Source organism: Hemicordylus capensis, chromosome 8, assembly GCF_027244095.1.
Source record: "Hemicordylus capensis ecotype Gifberg chromosome 8, rHemCap1.1.pri, whole genome shotgun sequence".
In the NCBI taxonomy this organism is placed as follows: domain Eukaryota; kingdom Metazoa; phylum Chordata; class Lepidosauria; order Squamata; family Cordylidae; genus Hemicordylus; species Hemicordylus capensis.
The window spans coordinates 18,700,101-18,723,561 of NC_069664.1; the positions used below are offsets into that span (position 1 = coordinate 18,700,101).

Genomic DNA, 23,461 nt, shown 5'->3' on the forward strand with positions numbered 1-23,461 from the left:
CAGAGAAAACTTTTCCCCAGATGGCATAAGCTTCCCCTTTCAGTCCCTGGTTTGGTAGCCTACCTCCACCAGGATTCCTGGGGCCAAGAGGAGAGGTCACTTAGTCGCTGTGGATTAATCTTCTCACTGTGACAATTCTGACAGCTAGTTTACTAATTAACACCAATTAAGAGGTAACAGTAAACAGAGAGCTCAGTTACAAGGAACTAGTTACTGTAGAACCACTATAATTTTTTAGGCAAATATAGACTCAGATTTCCAGCTGCAGCCAAGTATTGGGTGGGGGGTGTCAGTTTGAACCAACTCATGGGTAGGTTGTACCTTGCCTTAGTTTTTACGTGGGGGGTTATTTATTTGAATGTTCCCCATGTGAAAAACAGACCACAACAGGCGAAGGCAAATTTTCAAACCTTCTGTGGCTTTTCACACAAGGCTGGGTTTTTATGTGGGGTGTTTTCAAACAACCCCCTACATGAAAACAGAGCCCCCTTTTACCTAATGCATTAATATCAGCTCAAGTGAAGTGAGATTTTATATAAACGTTGAAGTTATATTGAGTTGTGTCAACCCAAGATGCTCTAGAGTTGATCTAACAGCTCAGGGACTCTTTCAGGCTCCGTCTGGTCCAGTATCAAGACGTAGGGCTGTGGCTGGTCCTTGTGTCCTCAGCATCTGACACAGAGCAGCTGCAGGGTTGGCGCGGGCCATGAGAGAAAGCTTCATAGAAATGGTGGGTTTGAGGGGAGGAACATAGGAAGCTGACATATACCGATTCAGACCACTGGTCCACCTAGCTCAGCATTGTCTACAGAGACTGACAGCAGCTTCTCCATGGTTACAGGCAGGAGCCTCTCTCAGCCCTATCCTGGAGATACCAGGGAGAGAACTTGCAAACTTCTGCTCTTCCCAGAGCAGCCCCATCCCCTAAGGGGAATATCTTACAGTGCTCACACATGTAATCTCCCATTCGTGTGCAACCAGGGTGGACCCTGCTTAGCAAAAGGTACCAATTCATGCTTGCTACCACAAGACCAGCTCTTCTCCCATGGATCTACCACCAAAGAAAGCTTCCCAGTAGCTTGAGTCATGGGGTGTCTCTTCCTTTCAACAGCAGGGAGGGGGAAAAGCATCTGAATTATTGCTTTGGTTCTGGCCACCTTTAGGGTTCCCTACTCGGGAGCAAGAGCTCTCTAGGAGCTGGAAGGGCAGCTTGAAGGAGCTTTGCTAGATGGAGCAGGTGCAGGTCAGATCATAAGTACTGCATTTAATCACTCTGTCTCCAGTTTGACTCTACCCACGGTCTCAGTCCCAATATATACACTCAAGTAAACAGTGAAAAGGACAGGGGTCAATTCTGGCAACACAGCTGGTGCCAAAAGAACAGCTGGTGCAGCATTCCAGTTGGTCTTAAGTGATTGCAATGGTTTCCCAATACATCTTCTTCACAGAAGGAAGGAGAGCTGGTCTTGTGGTAAAGTAAAGTGTGCCGTCTAGTCGATTTCGACTTCGGGTGCCCACAGAGCCCTGTGGTTGTCTTTGCTAGAATACAGGAGGGGTTTACCATTGCCTCCTCCTGCACAGTATGAGATGATGCCTTTCAACATCTTCCTAGAACGCTGCTGCCCGATATTGTACCAGCGGGGATTAAAACTGGCACCTTCTGCTTGTTTGTCAAGCATTTTCCCCGCTGCACCACTTAAGGTGGCAGTCTTGTGGTAGAAAGCATGAATTGTCCCCTTTGCTAAGCAGGGTCCACCCTGGTTTGCATCTGAAAGGGAGTGAGCACTGTAAGATATTCCCCTTAGGGCATGGAGCTGATCTGGGAAGCGCATCTGCCTGCTTGCATGCACAAGGTTTCAAGTTCCTTCCCTGGCATCTCCAAGAAGGGGCTAAGAGATACTTCTGCCTGCAACCCTGGAGAAGCTGCTGCCAGTCTGTGTAGACCAGAGATTCTCAATGTTGGGTCTCCAGCTGTTATTGGACTTCAACTCCCATAATCCCCAGCCCTAGTGGCCTTTAGTTGGGGATTATGGGAGTTGAAGTCCAATAACATCTGGGAACCCAACGTTGAGAATCCCTGGTATAGACAATGCTGAGCTAGATGGACCAATGGTCTGACTTGGTATAAGGGAGCTTCCTATGTCCCAGAAGATGCAATAAAAAATAATAATAATTAAGAGGGATTTCCCTATCACCGTCACACAGACTAGATATTGCCTCTCTGGCTAGTCCAGTCAGTGCACAGGTGGGTTATTTGTCCAGAACCTGCTGCTGAATCCTTGTTGCTGCCACAGAACCTCTGCTTTAGCACATCTCAGTTAACTCTGCTATAGCCTATCGGAGGGGGAGCATCAGCTTTATGTGTGCAGAAGGATCGATTCCCTGTTACCATCTCTCCAGGCAAGACTAGGAAAGATCCTGGCCTGAAACCCTGAAGAGCTGCTACCAGTCACCACATACCAGGCCTGCTCAATAAAGGTGCCCCAGCTGTTTATGGACTACGACCCCCATAATCCCCAGTCACAGTAGCCAATAGCCAGGGATTATGGGAGTTGTAGGCCAACATCTGCAGGAGGGCGGAGGTTGAGCAGCCCTGGCATAGACAGTGCTTTGAGTCTGTATAAGGCAACAGAGTTCCCGCTAACTGAATGAAGAGGAACCTTTTCAAGATTTTATTTAGCTGGCGGAGAGCGACTGCCCCATCCAACCAGCCTCCAGTGGCTGTTGTTGATGTCTCCCTTATATTCCTATGCTTCCTATGTTCCTATATTCATAGAAGCAGACAACTTCCTATGTACAGTTGAATTGCATATGAGTCAGCAAGCACTGAACCTCCCAAATCACACTCAACAAGGTACAGGAAAAAGCAGCACTGATCATAGGAAGGAGCAAGGATTGCACGGCAGCCATTTCCTTGGGGTGTGCCCATACCACTGGGAGTGCATGCAAGTATGACCAGCATATAGGTGGGAGTCATGGGCATCTGCAGGACCTTTTCCAGGGGGAAGCAAAGACTACAAGGAGTTTTCTGGGGCAGGCGAAGAACTGGGTCATTGCACCCTGCAGCCCACTCCAGGTCCCTCCCTCTCACTTGTCTGTTTGCTCACTCGCTCCCTGTGCCACAGCTCCAGCGGTTGCTGCTTCCTGGAGCTAAGGGAAGGTGAGAAGCATGTCCTTCCATGGAGGAAGCCAAGCAGGAGCACACTGCTGCCACTAACTCTGCCCACCCAGGGCTCCCCTCCCCCACACTCCACAACACCGAAGGGTCACAGACTCAGAAGATGGGCTGGACACAGGGGATCTCAACCCAGGTGATGCAAATGCCCCCTGTGCCCCGGCTCCAGACACGCATGGTGGAAACAATCACACAAGACTTTCCCACCATACTGATGACCATCTTTTCCAGAAGGGTGCTTATTGGGTGGCAAAGACTCAAGCAGTTGTGCTATTCTCACACGCACATGGTCCAGTGGCGTGGGATTATACCCAGAGGCATATCTAGGGAAAATAGCAGCTAGGGCAAGCACTGAAATTGCACCCACCGTCCAGACATCTGACACCCATCTTTCAGATAACTTTACCATAATATCAGCTGAAAAATACAAGTCAAGCTCGTTAATCTTTTAATCTTTCAAAAAATATTTAGCAGTGGACGTAGCCAGACCAAAAAATGCTGGAAAACTACACATTTCAGTATGCTGGGGCTCATGAAATACCCAAATACTATGTGGAGGTGTACTTGGAAAACTAAACAGAAGTGCCTGTCTAATTCTCTACTATGCATTGTAGCATCACTATTACATAAGTTTTAAAAATAAATGGAGAATTTAACTTTTCCCAGATACTCTGAAAATAATTAAAGGATATGCAGAGTAAACTGTGTCACTGCTTGGAATATAGTCTAGTATTTCAGAAAGACAGTTAAAATGAGAGAAAGAGAGCAAGAAACTCCCAGTGGGCCTTAATACTAAGGATTTCACACTGATTGAAAGACAAACTCACCATTAATAGCCGTATTATTAAGACATCACATTTAACTCACTTATCACAAGAAGCAAAGTAAGAGCAAATGAATACAATCCTAGCTCATAAGCTTCAGCTCAGTATTCACAAGCCCTGATTCTCTGTACATAGTGCCAAAGTGAATATGTGTACAGTGACTTATATTATATTATTTTTTAAAATTACCTCTAGCCCCTTTGGGGGCTCTTCCTAAAGGCCCTGGGGGTCTGCAAAGGTGTCCCCTCCCCCTGCTGGCCTCTAGGGCCTCACAGGGACCATCTGAGCATGTGCGGTGGCCATTTTTAAAAATAATATATATTTTAAATGGCCGCTGGAAACGAAATGGCCACCGCGCATGCTCAAATGGCCTCTGCGAGGCCTGGCATGGCCTAGGGCTTCACAGAGGCCATTTGAGCATGCGCGGTGGCCATCTTGTTTTCGGCGGCCTTTAAAAAAAAAAAATTAAAAAATGGCACCCCCCTTCAAGTGGCGCCCAGGGCACGTGCTCTGTCTGCCCTTAGATATGCCCCTGATTATACCATAGCAAAATGGGTCCAGTAGTGGGGAATGGGTTATATTAAATGGACCCTGCATATATATAAGTTTTCAGTTGGAAATGTTTTCAGTTGGAAGATGTTGATCAAAATCAGAACTGCAGCACGCAGGGAGCAGGGGATAAACTCCTTTCCTCTTGTGCTGCAGTCTTTATGAAAATCACCCACTGAAGAAGGAAGCTGGTTTCATGCAGTTTGCAAAAGGAATGTTTTGGCATTACTTGGTGAGTGTGAGTGTGTGCATGCATACGCATACACACACACACCTATGTACATGTATATGTGTAATAATGATTTCTCTTATAGAGGAAAACACTTACAGCAAATTTTGAGGCCTTGGAAATCAGAGAGTAGTGATGACATTTAAGACAAACACAGGTACAAATATTGGCTGAAAGCAATATACAAGTGGCTGGACCTTCAAGGTTTAAGACCACCCAACAAACAACAACAACAACAACATAATAGTAATAGTAATAATAAACAACTTTGTTAGCCGCCGAATTGTTCTCTGGGTGGCTCACAAAAACACATCAGTAAACCAAACAAAACAAGAAATCCAACAAATCATATAAAACACGACAAACAAATTACAGCTCAAAATACTAAACAGGCTTTTTTGGCTTAAAACGGGCATTTAAAAAGGAACCTCCAATGAGGGCGAGCCATGGGTGCATTCAAACAACTTAATACTGAGTTACTGGGTCCTTTCCAGAAAAGTACTCCTTGGGAGTTACTCTAAAGGACTACTTAATTTCAATAGGATTACTTGGGAGTAATTTAGTCTAGATATCAGCCACCATGCCCCCACAAACCCTTACTGACTGGGAAAATGACTGCTTAAGGATTCAGACATTCACTCCCCATACCCTTCCGTTTCCTCTGCGTCAGTTACTGAATGCATTTACTTTCCACAAGCCTAAAGGGGGTGGGGAAGCGGGGGGGGGGGGGGACCCTCTCCTGGCTCAGGAGACAAGTCTGTCTCTTCTGGCGACACACCAAAAAGCTGACAGAGAGTATTGCCAATAAATTACTACTAATTAAACTGTTAAATGCTGAAACATTTGAACTGTAATAGTTCTGAAAGATTTTTTCCTGTATCTTACTGCTGAACTAATTTGATGGGAAAGTGGCACATTTTATTTTATTAGCTTGAAATTGATCATGGCCTGGACCCTATTGTTCTCAAGTCTTTCAATTGTTCTGAGTTTATATATGCATGGTGTTTTTTTGTTTTTTTTTTAAATTTAAATAATTTATAGGCTGCCTTTCAGGAAATCTTCTAGTTCTTCTCTTGTGCCTCTTTGTATTTAGCATGATCAGGACCCAGAGAGTCAGCCCTAGGCACTCTCACATACAGAAGTCCCCTAAAACTTCTCACCAATCACACAGAAGACTTTGGCTTTCCTTCAAAGTTTACTTTGATATTTTGCCCACATAAAACATCCAAATATGTCCCCAAATTTCACTTTGGGAAAACTCAGTGACTGACATCTAACACTGTAGCCCGATTCAGACATTATGCTGTATGGGAATACAGATGTATCTATACATGCGGACACATGTTTGTGTGAATGACTGTACCTGTGCAGTCATTCACCTAAGCACATGTAGGAGTGTAGAAACACATTTTTCATTTTTAAAGTGAACCTGCATACAGGCCCTTCAGATACAGATGGGAAGTATATTTCTGCACCTGCATTCAGCATAACATGTGAATGACTGTACCTGTGTATACTGTACACTCATTGTACGAGTGCTGAATATAATATGTGAATGGGCCCTTGTGTTTCTGCAGGGCCATTATGGTAATGCAAAGCTGCTGTGCTAGCTACATGCACTATGTCTAGAGTGTGTGTTCCAGGCTAGTATGTACTAGTGCAAACATGTTTACATGTTTGTAAACAAGAAGGTGCACACCTGTGGCACACCTCATATGATTTAAAGGTGAACTTTTAATCTGAGTGTGCAATAGTGCACTTTCAAAAACAACCTATATCTTCACACAGCTATGCAACTTTGCTTGTTGAGCGAGCAGAGCATCAGGATATCAGCCAGTGACAACTATTATTCTGAGTTCTACCCACAGAGGCAATCAAGGTAGATCCAGGTGCCAAACGCTGCCATGATCCATGACGGCAGTGGGGCTTAGCCCCCTTTCAAAACTGACCCTTGCAAGTTTTGAAAGTGGCAAAGGGGTCGAGGAGGAGAGAAGGTTGCCAGCAGCTCTCCTTGCACTTCTTGCAGGCTTTGCAAGGGGCAGATTGGTCCTGCCCCTGACCACCTTCTGACCATCCATCCTCATTCAACCTGACTTCTCAAGGAACACGGATCAGCTGAGCAACTAAGAAGCATCTAATACTGCTAAGAGCTCTTCACTATTTTTCAAGCAGGGACCACTTTGGCAAAAACAAAAACAAAAACAAAAACAAAAAACTTAAATGAGACTGTAATTTCTCATTGTGCTGACTGTGGACTGCACTTTTCTCAGTCCTAGGAGGGCCCTTTCAGAGAGACAGAGCCCCCTCTTAAGAGCTCTAGGTGGAAAGCACTGGAAAGGGCTATACTTCCCAGCATCCTATCCACACCTTCCAAGATGGCGCAGGGGCCCCAAGAGGGCTGTTTCCCTTAAACGAGTCCTCTGGCGCTGGGCTAAGTGCTGATTGTCAAGCAAATGGTTGCCTCTGCATGGTTCCAGTGGGGGCTGTGCAGGCTATTCAGATTTGGTCAAAGCTTTGCACAGGCCTAATAAACAATTAGTCAGGGAACTGCACTTAGGATTGATGGAGGTGGTCACAGGCTCCCAGACCTTACAACATAACACTCTGAACTATGCTATACAAAGTTCATCTGAGCCCATAGACAAGTCTTCAACGGCTTCTCCTCCATTATGTACACTATTTAGTTTGTATTAGAATTAATATTATACCTCTCTAGGCAACATGCTGATTCAGGGCAACTTACAATAGAACAGGGTGGTTGTTTTCCCCACAAATTGCGATAAACTCTAAACATTCCTTTCAAATGTTTGCTTGTTGCAGTATAGTTTGCAGTTTGATGCTTGCAGTTTGCAACGAAAACAGAAAATGTGATGAAGGGTCTCAGTGTGGAATTTAGACTGCTCCTTAATTCAAGGGATTGATTGCTGGGTGGAGAGAGGGTGGGGGGAGATTCAGTTAAGATAAATAATAATTTTCCACACAGTATCTCACAGTTCTGCTGAGAAATAACTGCAGCTATACTGCATGAGGAGGGTGAGCATTTATCAGTAATTGTGCATGCTTTAATACAACATTAACAGGGAACTGAATAAGGAATGAGATTATTACAGTTCTCCTAGAGATTGTAACAAAAGAAAGGAAAAAAAGACACCTATGTCAAGTTTCATAAACACAGCTTGTTCCTGGAACTGCTAATAGGTGCATTGTTGCTTCTGTGAGTAGTTCCACTATTACACTAAACTAAGTGTCAGTGAATTGTCTCCATGGGACAGTTCCCATAGACCCTCTGTGAACTGCCCTCCATGAGCTCCCTCCTACCTGGGTGATCTAATTCATTCAAATAAAGGTAAAGTGTGCCATTGAGTCGATTTTGACTCCTGGTGCCCACAGAGCCATGTGGTTTTCTTTGGTAGAATACAGGAGAAATTTACCATTGCCTCTTCCCACACAGTCTGAGAGGATGCCTTTCAGCATCTTCCCATATTGCTGCTGCCCGATACAGTACCAGTGGGGATTTGAACCGGCAACCTTCTGCTCATTTCCTCGCTGAGCCACTTAAGGTGATCATTCGTTCAAATAAACTGGTCCCAAATCAAAGGAATTTTCCAGCATTGCTAAGAGATGTTCTCTGCAGCTAGGCACCAACCAATAACATGGTCCCTAAATTTCACACAAATAAAAGTTTCCAACTTTGCACGAATCAAGTTTCCTGCAAAAACAGCCTCAAGGACAGCTCATTGCATCCATCTGTCTGGATGTCACCTTGCTAAGCCACAGAAATAACAGGCCTGTTCATATGACATGTGAATCCTTGGCCAAAACCAGGCTCTTCGTGATGTCTCTGAGCCTTAGAAACACATGTTTCCCGCCTCATCCCCATGCGAATGCCCACTTCCCATCCAGGTTAGAATAAACTAAGATTGGCCATGATGTCCAATCTTGGTTTATTCTGACCTAGTTGCATCAAATAAACCAAGATCTGTAACTCACTCCAAATCTTGGGTACTGGATTTGTCCAATAGACAAATCTGTCTATTGGAAGTAAATAGGCTAGAATAAACCAGGATTAATGGGTTTGGATGCCACAGCTTGACAAACCCTTCATTTATTTAGACATGTTTTTATGGCAAATATTAAGTGGAAGCTGGATTTTATGCCACCATTTTTAATCAGCTGTATGCTAGCTCCATTACAATGGGTCATGGTTAGTTATATCCTGATGTGTTGTGGGTCTGCTGCTTCTTTTGCCTTGAAAATACTTCTATTTTTATTTTTAAACCTTCTATTTATTTATTTTAGAGAGAAAACAAACTCATATTTTCTATTTTTTTAAAAGAAGGTTTTTAAATAAACAAATAAAACTTAAAAATAAATAGATAATGCCGGCAGACAAATGTGGATTCCCACAGAACACAGTTCTGTCTATGGGTCCATCAGACATTTTAATCTGGCCTTGAAAGCAATGTTGCCTGCTGGTTGTCAGACTTTTTTTTGTTTACGCTTCTGAACTTCACATTTTATTCCCTTCAGGCAAGGAAAGCTTAGGAATTCTCCTCCTTTTCAGTGGACTGGTAACAGAAAAGGTCAACAGGAGCCTTGGGGTTTTTTTGCAGTCCCCTGAAGAAGCATTTTTAAGTGGTCTCTGAGGTATAAGAACAAGCCATTCCATCTCTTTGAGGTTTTATACTGAACTTGGGGCTGCAGCATGGGGAAAACACACTCTTTGGTTTGGGGCGCTTGCAATTTAGACAGAAAGAAGGTGGCACAAAACAGTGTGAAATGCAGTGTGTTGTGCTTAGCCTGCAGAGGGTAAACGGAGGATAACTTTGTAAAGTGGAGGACACCTTTGCTGCTCACATTTCTCCTCCAACGGCTGACAGAGGGAAGTGGGTACAGATCTTTTACATTAAGCCAAGATGAAGGGGCGTAATAGGTTCAAAAGTTTTCAGGGATCAAGCTACCTCTGCAGAACCTTCGAGCAAGTCCAGCCGAATTAGCCGAAAAAACAACTGGACAAACAAAAGCGAATCACCCGAAAAGGCTGGTTAATAGAAGCTAATGGCTGGGAAAGAGTTGGGAATCTCTGTGTGCTTGAATGGGAGACCCATCGGACAAGCAGTCAGCAGTTTGGGGAGGGAGGGAGGGAAGGGAGAAACAAACTACAAGTTAAAAAGAAAATTGTGCTTAGCACTTCCGTATTTGCTTTTTTATTTTACACAGTAAATAGCACTAAGATGGTGGGGGCGGTTTCCGTAGTTTGGGAGTGCAGCAGGGGGAGGGGGCAATAACACTCCTGCTCTCGGCTATTTATCAAGAGCAACAGAGGTTTCTTCCCCTTAAGAAACATGCACGTGGGCCCCTGATCCATACTAAGACTGTAATGGGCAGGATCAGACAAGGCTTCCAGTTGCCAGTGTTGAAAATACAGCACTCAAGACGGCCCTCTGATCCTCTCTCATTGCTCTTCTTCCACATCTTCACATCAATTCTACCCTGTATGATCAAGTACACTCATCACTCTCCTTCTTCCAAAACGGAATATACTCCATATACTCTAAAAGCCAACTGTGGAAATTGGCATAATGCAAAGTTTTTAGGGGTGTAATGTTTAGCCAGTTAGTTGGTTAACTGTTTAATACCTTTTACTCAGTTAAGAAAGTTCCTCTAATTAATTCGGACAACTCATACTTATATATTTAATTCTCTAAGGCATACCCGTGGCTAATCCCATGCGTGGCAGCTCTCGCAAGAGTTTGCGAGCAGAAGTACCGTGGTGATTGGGCAGTGGGGATTCCATATGCAGATAGGGAGGAGGAGCCTGTGATGGTTAAGGTCAGTTGGAATGCAACTGTTACTGGTCGGAAGATGTTCTTGATTGGAAAGGAGAGGAATCTCTCTATATGGGGGGGGCAGGGGTATGTGAAGAGAGGGGTCATGAGCGAGGAAAGAGCCCCTTCAGGAGGCCATGACAGTGGCGGCAAAGAAGGACCCAGTCAACGACTACTGCTGTTTGGGGCTTCCAAGTCCATTGGTGGAGGGAGGCAGGCACGCTAGGGACAGGCCCAAGCCTGTCAGTGGCCTGAGGGGAACGAGCGGCCATGGCGGTAGCAGCAGTGAGGAAGGGCCAGTCGACCGTTGCTGCTCCTTTGGGGAGGAGCAGAAGTGGGGCTCAGGTGAGTATGGGGAGGTCGCTGGGGATAGGGGGCTGCAGCTTGGCTAATAGGCACTACAATGCTGCAGCTGTGGCCAAGAGGGGTGAAGGGGATGGAGTAAAGGGATGGAGGAGGAGCAGGAGTGCAGCTCATCAGGTGAGGGTGGGGTGATCTCTGAGGTGAGGGGGCTGTGGCCGGGGGTGAGGGGAGCAATCCTGTACCAGCGTGCAGATGCTCTGCGCAGGTTAAGCTAGTTAATATTATTCTACTACTCTACCAAAGAAAACCACATGGCTCTGTGGTCGCCAGGAGTCGACACCAATTCAACGGCACAACTTTACCTTTACTTGTACTATGAACATTTAAATACTGCTTTTCAATTCAACAGAAGTGCTCAAAGTGGTTTATGGGACGCAAGGAAGCAAGGAAGCAAAGAGGTTCCCTGTCCCAAATGGGCTCATAGTCTAAAGGGAGTTATAAAATAGAAGCCCACAGCCACTGGAGGGATTCTGTGCTGGGGATGGATAGGGACTTATGAAAACCTAAAAGAGCTGCAGATGGCAGGTACCATCTTAGAAGAGGCACTCTCCTTTCTCTCCCACACAGGAGGGAATGCCTCATCCAACATGGTGCTTGCTGTGAAGGATACAGGCATCTGAAGAATGCTTCTTTCTTCAGAAATATTGTGTTATTCACATACAGATTTAATAAATCAAGCAACTATTAATCAACTAAGATTTCATTGGTCCTAAAAGAAATTATCTACAGACCAATCCTACTTGCAAAATTGCTATGTCTAGGATGTGGGCTCTCTCTAGGCACATGTTTTGGATCTGGGGCACAGACGCCTGGGGGAGTGGGGAAGCAGCTTTATAGAAAATAAATCCACAAACCATTCTGGATTGCTTGACTGGTGGAGACAGCACAGCTTGCTCTCCTAACTTTATCTTCCAGATCAGGAACATGTGCACATGTGGAGTAATCAAATAACTCGGCTGCCTGTGGAGAAAAGATGAAGTGAAATATTTTATACACAAACACAAATCAATACCTAGAACCCTCAATAAGGCTACAACACACGCTTAAGATGCTTGTATTAAAATCTGACAAGAGGCCATTTCAAAACAATTGGACATACCCCATTCAACCTCAAAGGCTCAAGATGCGTTTGCCTTGATGCAAAACAGGAGCTTCTGTCTATAGCAACAGGAACTCGTTTTTGGGGTGCAATGACTGGACACCTTTCTACAGTCAGTTTTAGAAACAATTACTGATCAAGATTACATGGGCAGGATCCAAAGAACCGCTTATACAAGTGGAACATATCCCCACCCACCCCCACTGCAAGTGAATGGAAGAATCTTTCAACAACATATGAAGGGAGGGATATCTTGTTTCTGCTGATCCCCCTCCTAACTACAGCTCCTCCACTCAGGGTCCCCTTGACCCTCAGGAGTGGCCTTTGAAGGGGGCAGGGGAGAGAAGCCAGGAAAATTCCATTGCAAAAGAAGACTTGCTTGCGGTTCTCTGGATCCAACTTGATTTGAACCCACTCACTCCCACGGCTGCTGTAAACTAGATAGCTTCCTACTCCTCCAAGGAATAGCTGCCACAAAAAGAATGGAAGAAGAGTTCCACGGAGCCATCACTACAATTCCCTCAGCCCTATTTTTTTTTTAATCACTCTTAAGAACAAGTTTGGATTAGCTCAGATGCACAATATATTACAGACTTCATCTCCAAAGCAGTAAGAGGAACAGGATGCAATCAACACGGCCTGACTGGAGAATGACTCTGCTTACCTCTCCCACCATGCAAACACTCTGGGCCCCAGCTAAGCAGGAGGCCTCACCTCCCTTCCAGCTAGTCTGTGCGATAGTTACCTCTACAGTTTGCCTGGCTTCCCAGTTAAGCCATGAAATTCTACCCCCAGGTAGAAGCACAACAATGTGAAAGTTCTCTTGCATATAAGCCAAACACACTGATCAAAAGGTAGGAAAGGTCCACCTGGGTATGGCGCATTGTTCTTGGAACATACGCATAACATATGCAAAGGTGCATACTGCAAACTTCCCATGTATACACCGAGAGGAACAAGAGCCTAATAACATTGTAAGAGCCTAGTAACAGCCTAATAACTGTTACACTAGACTGGGCCAATACATAATCAGCAGAAAAATGCAATCAACTTCCATTTGGATCCACATCTCCTCTCTCAAAGCAACAATCCAAGCCATGTTTTTGTCTCTACTCTTTAACCTGCACCTTCCAAATGGCAGATCTGTATTTTGCTTGTTTGACTTTAAAAAAGAGATAACAGAAATCTAACAAACAAAGGATTAAGGATTGGCATTAAGATTAAGAATGCATACCCTTCAGAAAAAGGATACTGCACAACTTGCTAAATGGCCACTTTATCCTAAAATTCTGGAGTTGCCAGCAGTGACAACTGGTCTCAATTTTTCACCTATATCTTTTGCTGCCTCACTGATTCACAATAGCCCTATTCAGACATAATGTTCAACACTCATACAGTTATTCACACGTCATGTTAAACACAGGTACAGCAGTACACTTCCCAGCTATATTTTGCATTTCTGTACCCACATTCACTTGTAAAATAAACACAGCTACAGTTATTCAGGCAAAAAAACATGTACAAGCATACAGACTTCTTTATGCATGTACAACATAATGTCTGCATAGGGCTAATATCAGGCAACAATTCCAAAGTGAACCAACACGAAGCTTGCTTTGCAATCAAGCATCACCTATAAAAGACGTCAGAGAGCTGAACATGCCACAGCAGAACTGGTACAACAGTCTCCCCTACACAGTACATTCCTCCACTTTCTCTCTTTCACTGTATTTTGAGAACCGAAGCTGCTAATGAAGTTTGCAATTAGAAAACATCAAAAGAGATACAGGAGCACAACATAAGGTAATACCTGGTTGCTAAGAGCTGGCTCCAAAGTAATGCTCTCCCATCAAAGGGGTTTGGAGGGGTTACCCATCACATTCTATGCAGCAAGGCATTTGCTGCACACAATTAGTTTCTGCTAAGGGTTTTGTCGAGGGTGGGCAAGGAGTTCAGCAACACACAAATATAAGTGGACCTAAACTACCTCCTACACAATCTTACCAACACTTTGCCTATTTTGGCTTCCCACTGCACTCCATATCAACTTCGAGTTTCTTGCCCTCATTGTTAGAGCCCTTCATCTCTTCCATGCCTTCTATCTTACACCTTTCTGCATGAACTCATCTGCAATTCTGTGGCTAGGTTCCGATGTCACACCAAACCAAACATTCTGCTCGGCAGAATAGTCAGAGACTCTCGGGAGTGCACGTGCAGCCTGCTTCTGGTCTCCGGATGATATGTCGAGTCTGGTGGGTTCATAGGACATGCCCAATCTCGGCATATTCTGCCTTACTTGAAATATGGAACCCAACATCTATAACCAAGATTTGAAGTGAGAGAGAGATGTCAGGTTCTATACTGCAAGTAGAGGAGAAAACAGAGGAAGAAATGTCATGAGATGTGAAAGATAAAAAGAAGGCAGCATACAAGGCATTATCCAAATAAGCTTTCTAGGGTGCAGAATGTGGTAGAGAAGATCTGGTCAGCTGCGGAGCAGAGGAGGGGACTCATTTCATAAAGCTGCTCAATGCATTGGAAGGGGGGGGGGGAGTCTGGTCCCTAGATTTCAAGTGTCTTCATGACTTGATCCAGAATCCTAGGTCCTGAACCAAAAGATCCAGCCAATGATTCTTTAGATTTAACACATGGTCAACAGCTGCAAGATGAAAGGGGTGTGGGACAGCTTCTTACTAGACTGTAATTATGGAATTTACTCAGGGACAGATCCTGACAAGACATCAAGAATTCAGTGAGCTCCGCAGAGAGAAATAGACCAGCTCCGCTTATGTACTACAACCGTCCTAACCTGTAAGAAAAACATGCATTTGTTACACGAACTCCTATCCTTTTTCCCCCTCCACTAAACTGATTAATTAAATTAATACAAAGACAGTCTTGTTGGGAGCTCCAGTCTCCCTGCCCCTTTCTATTTTTTTAAAAGCCAGCCAGGCAAACAGGAAACAAAGGGTTTAATTCTGTCTGGTTTCATGAAGGGTGCTGTATGTCATGGCCAGATGCTGGAACTCAGCCAGCTTTTTGGACCAGCAGCAACGAGGCTGCTAGACAGACCCCTTCTACTCCTGCCCCCCAAATTAAATCTATACATATTTCCAAACAGGGCACACAATCAGCAAGAGAAGGAAGTCTGTGAACCAGCTCCAAATACCAGCAGAGCAGGAAACTAGCAAAGCAAATGCAGAGAAACATCAGAGAACATTTCAAGGCAAACAAGCAGAAGCAAAAAATGGAAAGAGGAGAATGTGGAGTCTGCGCCCTCTGCTACTCTGGAATCAACATGGTATCTGCCACTTATTCAATGACATATCACAGTTGCTAAATGCTGCTAAGGTTGCCAACTAGCCAGGAGTCTCCAACAATTGGTATCAATCTCTAAGTTACTCTTGAGAGCAATCCTGGAGGGTTTCATGAATGGATATTGTGAAAATATTGGAAGACAGTTGGAAACAGCATAGTGAACAGTACAGTGCAGTGAGAACAGCACTTCGGATTATTAGAGGTCAATAACTTCAATTTGCCTTTCTCCAGGGGGATCTAAGCATTTCCAAACTTGAATATATTGCTGGTTTGGGACTTCAGTTCCCATCATACCCAACCTTCAGTTATTGTGGCCAGGGATGATGGGTACAGTGGTCCAAAATTAAGAAGTTGGAGGAACTTCTAAATTAAATTAAGAACCCCAAACTGTTTTCAGACAACAAGCTGATTGAGGGCAATATCTCTCTGGGTCATCCAGGTTCTTCAGTGAATAAAGAGAGTGGTGTGTTTGTGTGTCTCCAAGAGTCTCTTTGTGTTTTATTGGAACCAACAAATATTGGAATCCATGTAGGCCAGCAATTTTAATGCAATATTTATGGCTAGGTCCACCACTGGAAGGGGAGACTTGGTGCCTCCCTGGGTTTATGGAACTTTGGTTTATTCAGACATTCTCTGTTCGAATGAGGACATGGCAGCGGCGAATTAGGGGGAGAAAATGTTGAGGCTAAGTTGATTGCATGGATTTCTAGCTAACAGATATTGTGGAGAGCCTCCTTGGAGTTCCACTTGCCCTGGGCAAGCTGATTGTTGCAGAATGCCCCCCAATCCGACAGGCTGGCATCTGTGGTGATGGTTATCCGAACTGGATCAGAGAGTGATAAACCTTTGGATATGGCTGAGTAAATACACCAAAGGAGCAGCAAACTTGGAGTGGGAGAGGGATCAGTCTGTGGGTGCTGACCATGATCAGGTCCTGAAAGGACAAGGGGAACCACTGAAGAAGGTGAGAGTGCCACCTGGCCCATGGTGTACATTTGAGACATGCAATCATGGATCCTAGGATCTGGGATAGAAGCATGAGATCTGCTGAAGACTGCTACAGGAGCGAGGAGAGCAGGGAGATTAGCTTCTCCCTCCTCTCTAGTGAAAGGGAGATAGTAGCCCATGCCATGTCCAAGACTGCTCCCAGGTGTTGGGGAGTCTGGGGAGGAAGAAGGTGGCTCTTCTTGAAATTGACCCCAACACCTTGATTGTGTAGACAGCAGAGTGCTAGGTGGACGTCCACTCTCACCTGTAGAAGGGAGAGGGAGTGGATCAGAAAATTGTCCAATAAAGGATGGATGTGAATGCCTAGTGTTCTCATGCGAGCAATGAGTGTCACCATGATTTTGGTAAACACAAGAGGAGCTGAGGAAAGACTGAAGGGGAGGGCTTGGTATTGAAAGCATTATTGGTTGTAACAAAACATGAGAAACCTGCAGTGGGCTGGAAGGATGAGTATATGAAGGTAGGCCTTGGAAAGATCTATTGAGGGTTGGAAATCTCCTGAAAGTGCAGAGAAACTCCGTCCAAAACCTTCACTTTTGGATGAAGCAATTGAGGTGCTTCAAATCTAGAACTACACTCCAGGAATCGTCCTTCCTGGGAATGAGAAACAGCATAAACACTCCAACATATATTGGTCACGGGAACGGGTTCTATGGCCTGTATCCAAGAGAGGTGAAGAATGGCCTGACTAATCTCTCTGACTAATCTAAACATCTGCACTGATTAATCCAAGAAACACTTCAAGGTGTTGGCCAGGAGTGGCCCTTCCATGATGCAAGGTGAGGCAGTTGCCTCAAGGGGAAGATTATTGGGCAGCAAGATGTCCCTCGCCATCCTCATCTTTGGGGCTATCTGACCCTTGCAAATTTTGCAAGGAGAGCACCACTCCTTACACTCCTTGCAAAGATTGCTAGAAGCATGAGGAGAGAAGATGAGGCTGCTTGTCCTCTTCCTTCCTTTCTTCCCCCCCATGCACTTCCAAAGCTTGCAATGGGTAGTTTTGAAAGGGGTCTGGCCCTTACCAGAGCAATGGGCAAGGCAGCATTTTATCCCTTGCCCAAGGCACTGAAATACCTTGGGCTGCCCCAGTGCAGGTGGCAACTGAGAAACAAAAAGGCACACTGACTTATGTTCAATCACCTTTTTGAGAAAGGCCCCTCCAGCTACCAAGGGCATAACTCAATGACTCTATGATCAAGCCCATGTACCAGGAAACAACTGCTACCTTGTTCTTCAGCACAAATCAGAAACCACCATTTAAACTGTGATTTGATACAAACAGACAAAGTGGCAGGTACTTGCAGATAACAGCAGGCATATCCTCTGACACAGGGAGGGGTGAAAAACACAAACATTTATATCAAATGAGAGCAGCTTCCTATACTGTGAGAGCAAGCAGAGTGAACCTGCATCACTAAAGAATTCTGAGAACTTCAAGATGTACATTCCTGTATAACCCTTAGAGAACCATGCACTTTGCACCCGAGAACCACAATCCTTTTATTTTCTTCAGAGAGCCGTATGTCTCGGTCCCCAGATCTATACATTTTCAGAATTTGAAACATTAAGACCTATATGATAGCAGATCTGATTTTGCCCTTCCTCATAAATTGGAATGTATATTGGATTTTTAAATGGTTCCCTCCTGCTTTATAATCCAACAGGCCTAACATTCACAAGTGTTGTATTCCAAATTAATAGGTGGTTTCAGCATTGTTTGTAGGGGATAACCAACAGGACATGGATTCACAGAAGCATGTGTACTATTTCTGCATGGGTAGCAGGGATATTAAAGAACCCATCTGACATTTTTATCTGTAAATTTTGTACCAAGACAGTTTTAATGTTGTTATTCATTTTGAGAATCCTTGTGACCAAGGGGGCAGGATAGAAATAAACTTAAATTAAATATAAACATATTTGAATGAAAGTGTAGATGCTCATCCTTTGCCTTACAAAAAAACAACAACAACCTACAAGCATTACTTAAAACTTGCAAAATTGCCCAGGGAATGTTAGTGATGTTACAAGTACTAGCCAATCCCCCCCATCCCCACCCAATGCTCCAGAAACCTGAAGGACCACTTTCCCTCCTCAGAGTTTGGACATTAAAGAGATACATAGGTTTTCAGAACAGTGAAGAAACTTTCAAACCACCTCTGCTACCCTTAAAATGTCACCTCACCCTAGCAGACACTGCTGGCCTGGCCAACTCCAGGAGCACAAAATGATAAAGAAAAGGTTACTGGGGTGGGGTGGGGGGCGGGATCCTTCACAAACGTGCTAAGGAAATTGAGAACTTCCTGCATTGCAGGTGCTACTTCTCAACAACTCCCAAAAGGAACTAGCTGACTTTGTTTTCACTTCTAAAAATAAAGGCTTGGCGACTCTCAAGAAGATCAAACTGGGACAGTCTCTCTTCTCGCTAATGCATAGCATAGAGTAACTCCCATCTCCTACAGAGCTCGCTTCCCGACAGAATCCTAGCAATTGACTTAAGCCTAAAATGAAAAGGCTCCCCCCTCCCACCCATCTGCGGGAGGCAGGCTGTGTACAGCATTCATCTCCGTTCTATTTGCGGTAATAGGCCTGCCCTCCAAAGAGCGCTCTGCCTCATGCCAAATTTTGCAACAATACAACCGACTCTGCAAAAGGAACTCCCACTCGAGCTGAGCCTTCCAAACTCACGGCACACAGGGACTTCAACTTGACAAGTGAAGGAGATCATAGACCAGAGATTATGCACTAAGCCCCTCTAAGGGTACAATTAATTCTGAGTGAAAAGGCTTCTGTAATTCACACAGAGATAACAGCAGATTGCCCCAGTAATATCTGCCTGAAAATTCTGTCTCGGTATAGCAAAATCCAAACTTAAATTGTTACAGGAAAACAATAAGGTGACCTACCTTGAGATAACCTTGGCTACCTTCCAGGTGTCCTACCAGCTCTGCTACTGAGCCAGATTGTTCACTTAACTACCCCCTAGTGAAATAGCTTTATTTGGTGCTTTTAGCATACGTATTCCCATAGGATTCTCCATCCCAGCAGCTTTGAGATGTTTGGCTGCGCGGCAAATCAGTGCCTTGACTGCTTGCCTGTCTAGAAAGAGATATTTGAAGCTATCAACACAGAGACTGGAGAGGAATTTAACATGAGACAAATGCTGCGTATATAAACTGGGTGGGAAAGGGTGGCATTCACATTACAAGGAGCAATTCTAATACACCATATTAAACAGCAGAATTGTCACTCAAGGGACAGTTGTCCAATGGTAGGAACCCTACTGCTAAGGAAAGAGAAAGTCAAGGTGCACTAGTCTGAGCTGTGCAATCCAACAAAAAGAAATGGCTGGAATAGATGATCCTGCATTGCTTCCCTATCCAGTTTGGCTCTGCTGTCTCTAGGGATGGTCCCCATCATAACAACCAGCTTTCTTTTATAGCTAGCTTCTTCTAGAGTCTTACATTCTCATACTTTCCCTGAACCACAGACCAGAAGAAGAAGAAGAAGAAGAAGAAGAATTTCAGCAGAACAATCCCATTGATTCCAATTATCGCTACACTTAATTTGCATCGCTGATTTCTGATCTCATTAGTCACACTGAAGCGGCTAGTTTTGGCATCACATTTTACCTCCTGGGGATGTCTTTTGGAATCATTCCTGCAGACTCATAGAATACAGGCAAGGATGGCTCATCTTCAGAAGGGGTCGTCGTCCACACATCTCCCCCCAATTATCCTGTGAACTAGTTCTGCCTTTTTCTTGGGTAGTGTTTCTCCCCACCAACCCCCACCCAACCCAGCACAGAGGATATTATTTTCCGTTATTTATATCTCTCACTGTTTATCAGATGCTTTTCTATAAAGGATGGGAAAATTCAACCCTATTAAAAAATTCAACTGTAATAGCAGTTAATATAATAAAGCATAACAAATATCAATTGCTGAAGCAAGTTGCATGGTGAATTATTGCAAAACATATGAAAACCATAAGAGATAACAACAATAAACTGCCAGAGCAAGTTGCATCATGAATTATTTGGACAAAAGAGTATACCATATCTGTATGCAGGAATTATGGCAAAAGTCATACCTTAGTGCAAAGGAAAGACTGTGTGTTTTAGGATAGAACAGCATGCTAACCATGCAAATGGTGTTGGAGCCACTGGTGTGCCGATGCTGCATGAGGGCTGCTGGGATCAGCATCCCATTGGTGCGGCGGTTTAAAGGGGACAGCTTAGATTTAAAGAATGACAGTGCCATGATGGGGCGGGGCAGCAGAGAGTCACCAGAGGACAGGTAGGACCTACCTGCCTCCTTTTAAAAAAGTACACCTCACCCCAGGCCAAAACATTTCGTTGCAGGAGGACAAATCGTTTTGCTGCCTCTCCAAAGAGGCGCCAAAACGATTCGAGCACATCCTCAGTGAGCAGTGGGTGGGTGGCAACAGCAGCAAAACGGTGGAAATGGATAGTTGTGTGCCAGGGACACCCTGAAATACTGGCAGCTCCATCCCAGTGCCACAAAAGGTCAAAACCATGGAAGCGATTAAAGGGTCTGCGGTACTATAGCAGAGATGCAACCTTCTGCCCCTTCTGTGTCTTATGGTTTTGTTCGTAATCTATATTGCTGGGAAACAGGGAGCATCACTGCATGAGGGGGCAATTGAGGCCAAGCTAGATATGATTACATAAGTGGCAGCTGCATGCTTCATTTTTCTACATAGCCACATTGGAAGCCACCTTCTACCAAGTCAAGCCATTGTTCCATTCAAATGCAACCAGGGTGGACCTTGCTTAGCAAAGGGGACAATTCATGCTTGTTACCACCAAACCAGCTCTTCTCCACCACAGACTAGCTCTCCCCAACCTGCCTTTTACATTTCTAACGCAAAGAGCAAGTATGGGCGGGAGGGGGGGGCTGATTTGGACTGGAAATATAATGTGGGGGGTGGAGAGCTTTAGCCATTTGCCTTTACTCCATTCCCAGTCAGGATAGAGCCCCCATAGTGCCAATGGTAGCTTTTTACCTGCAACAGTCAGCAGTTGTTGGGAACCCAATCTGTATAGGGACCACTGTGACAGCTCCCTTCCCACTACTGTGGTCTTGATACAGATTCCCCCATCCATGCATGCTATTTATGCTAGTAAAATCAAGCATGCAGGCTCCATGCATGCGGTAGCCATCTTGTCTAGGTTCCAGTTCTATAGACTGGCCACCTGCCTTATTCGATAACTGGGCCAGTGAACAGAATGAGGCACAGATACCAGACATTCAAACGCCCTACACACTCGGATTCACTGGGTGGCTGCAGTTTCCGCACCTGTGAACTGGGAGTAATTGTGACTCACCCACAGGGGAACAAAAGGAGGAAACTGATTTTTAAGCATTCGGTACACTAGAACTAGCTACTAATGGCACAGCAGGAAAATGACTTGACTAGCAAGCCAGAGGTTGACGGTTCGAATCCCCACTGGTATGTTTCCCAGACTATGGGAAACACCTGTATTGGGCAGCAGCAGGCATCATAGGAACATAGGAAGCTGCCATATACTGAGTCAGACCATTGGTCTATCTAGCTCAGTATTGTCTATACAGACTGGCAGAGGCTTCTCCAAGGTTGCCGGCAGGAAGCTCTCTCAGCCCTATCTTGGACAAGCTCAGGGGATGGTGCTCTGCTCTTCCCAGAGCGGCTCCATCTCCTGAGGGGAATATCTTACAGTGCTCACATGTAATCTCCCATTCAAATGCAACCAGGGCAGACCCTGCTTAGCTAGGGGGACAAGTCATGTTTGCTACTAAAAGACCAGCTCTCATCTCCCATACTGCACGGGAGAGGGCAATGGTAAACCCCTCCTGTATTCTACCAAAGACTCCAGGAGCTGACACCGACTCGACGGCACACTTTACCTTTACGCTAGAACTGCTAGATCTACATGAACAATAAATATTTGACATGGTGAGCAGATACAACTTTTGTCACAAGCTGAGAGATTGCTCCCATGGGCCTCTTCAGAGAATTAAAAATACAGCCTCTCTTGGAAGAGGGCAATGTACAATTCCCAAAACATTTAGCGCAGTGAGGAGGGGAGTGCAAAAACAGGGTAAGATCTGAATTTTACAAGCTAATCAATGGAACATCTTTAGCCTCTGCTATTCTGCCGTGCAGAGGGGGGGGGGTGAGGGCGGAATCAGCACAAGCCAAACCCAGAAAGGGAAACTGGGCTGTTTTGTTCCTAGTTAGTTCTGAGGAAGAAGAGTTCCAAAAATAGAAAGCCATTTCATCCTGATGGCCACTACATATAGTGCATCAGCTAAATATACAACAGGCACCAATACCAATTCTTTTCCATAAATCATTTTTAGAAAGTAAAACAAGAGACAACACTTCCCTCAGTGCCAGTACTTATTACTAGGATAATTAAAAATCCTAGTAGCCTCCCATTTTTGCAAGGCAACCAAGCTATCCAAATAGGCCAAGAAATGCTTGCACTAGGGTCCTCACCTAACGGCAAAGCTGGGAAGGAGTGGTGCAGCGGGGAAGTAATTTGCCTAGGGAGCAAGAGGTTGCTGGTTTGAATCCCTGCTGGTATGTTTCCCAGACTAGGGGAAACACCTATATCGAGCAGCAGCAATATAGGAAGCTGCTGAAAGGCATCATCTCACTGCGCAGGAGGCGGCAATGGTAAACCCCTCCTGTATTGAACCAAAAGAAATCCACAGGGCTCTGTGGGCACCACAAGTCGACACTGACTCGACAGCACAACTTTACCTTTAGGGTACCTTGACGGAGCAAAGATCTAATCCTTTCACTCATGCTTGATACCCAGAGACAATGGTTGACATCCAGACTAACGCCGCACTAGTGCAAGGATATGCCCTAGTGCACTATTGTTACCGCCAACTCGTTGTTGTTGTTGTTGTTGTTGTTATTATTATTAATAATTCGATTTCTATACTGCCCTTCAAAAAAGGCTCAGGGCGGTTTAAACAGAGAAATAATAAATAAATAAGATGGCTCCCTGTCCCCAAATGGCTCACAATCTAAAAGGAAACATAAGATAGACAC

At 44.8% G+C, this 23,461-nt stretch overlaps 1 long non-coding RNA gene across 1 annotated transcript in view; it reads right to left on the reverse strand.

The window, feature by feature from the left end:
* The window catches only part of LOC128333557 (uncharacterized), a 33,671-nt gene extending 14,296 nt beyond the window's left edge, over nucleotides 1–19,375 (reverse strand). The window contains exons 1-2 of the long non-coding RNA XR_008310967.1: nucleotides 19,300–19,375; nucleotides 11,823–11,928 (exon numbers count right to left, since the gene is read on the reverse strand). This is a non-coding gene — a long non-coding RNA (uncharacterized LOC128333557). The remainder of the gene's footprint in view (nucleotides 1–11,822; nucleotides 11,929–19,299) is intronic.
* Nucleotides 19,376–23,461: the final 4,086 nt, after the last annotated feature.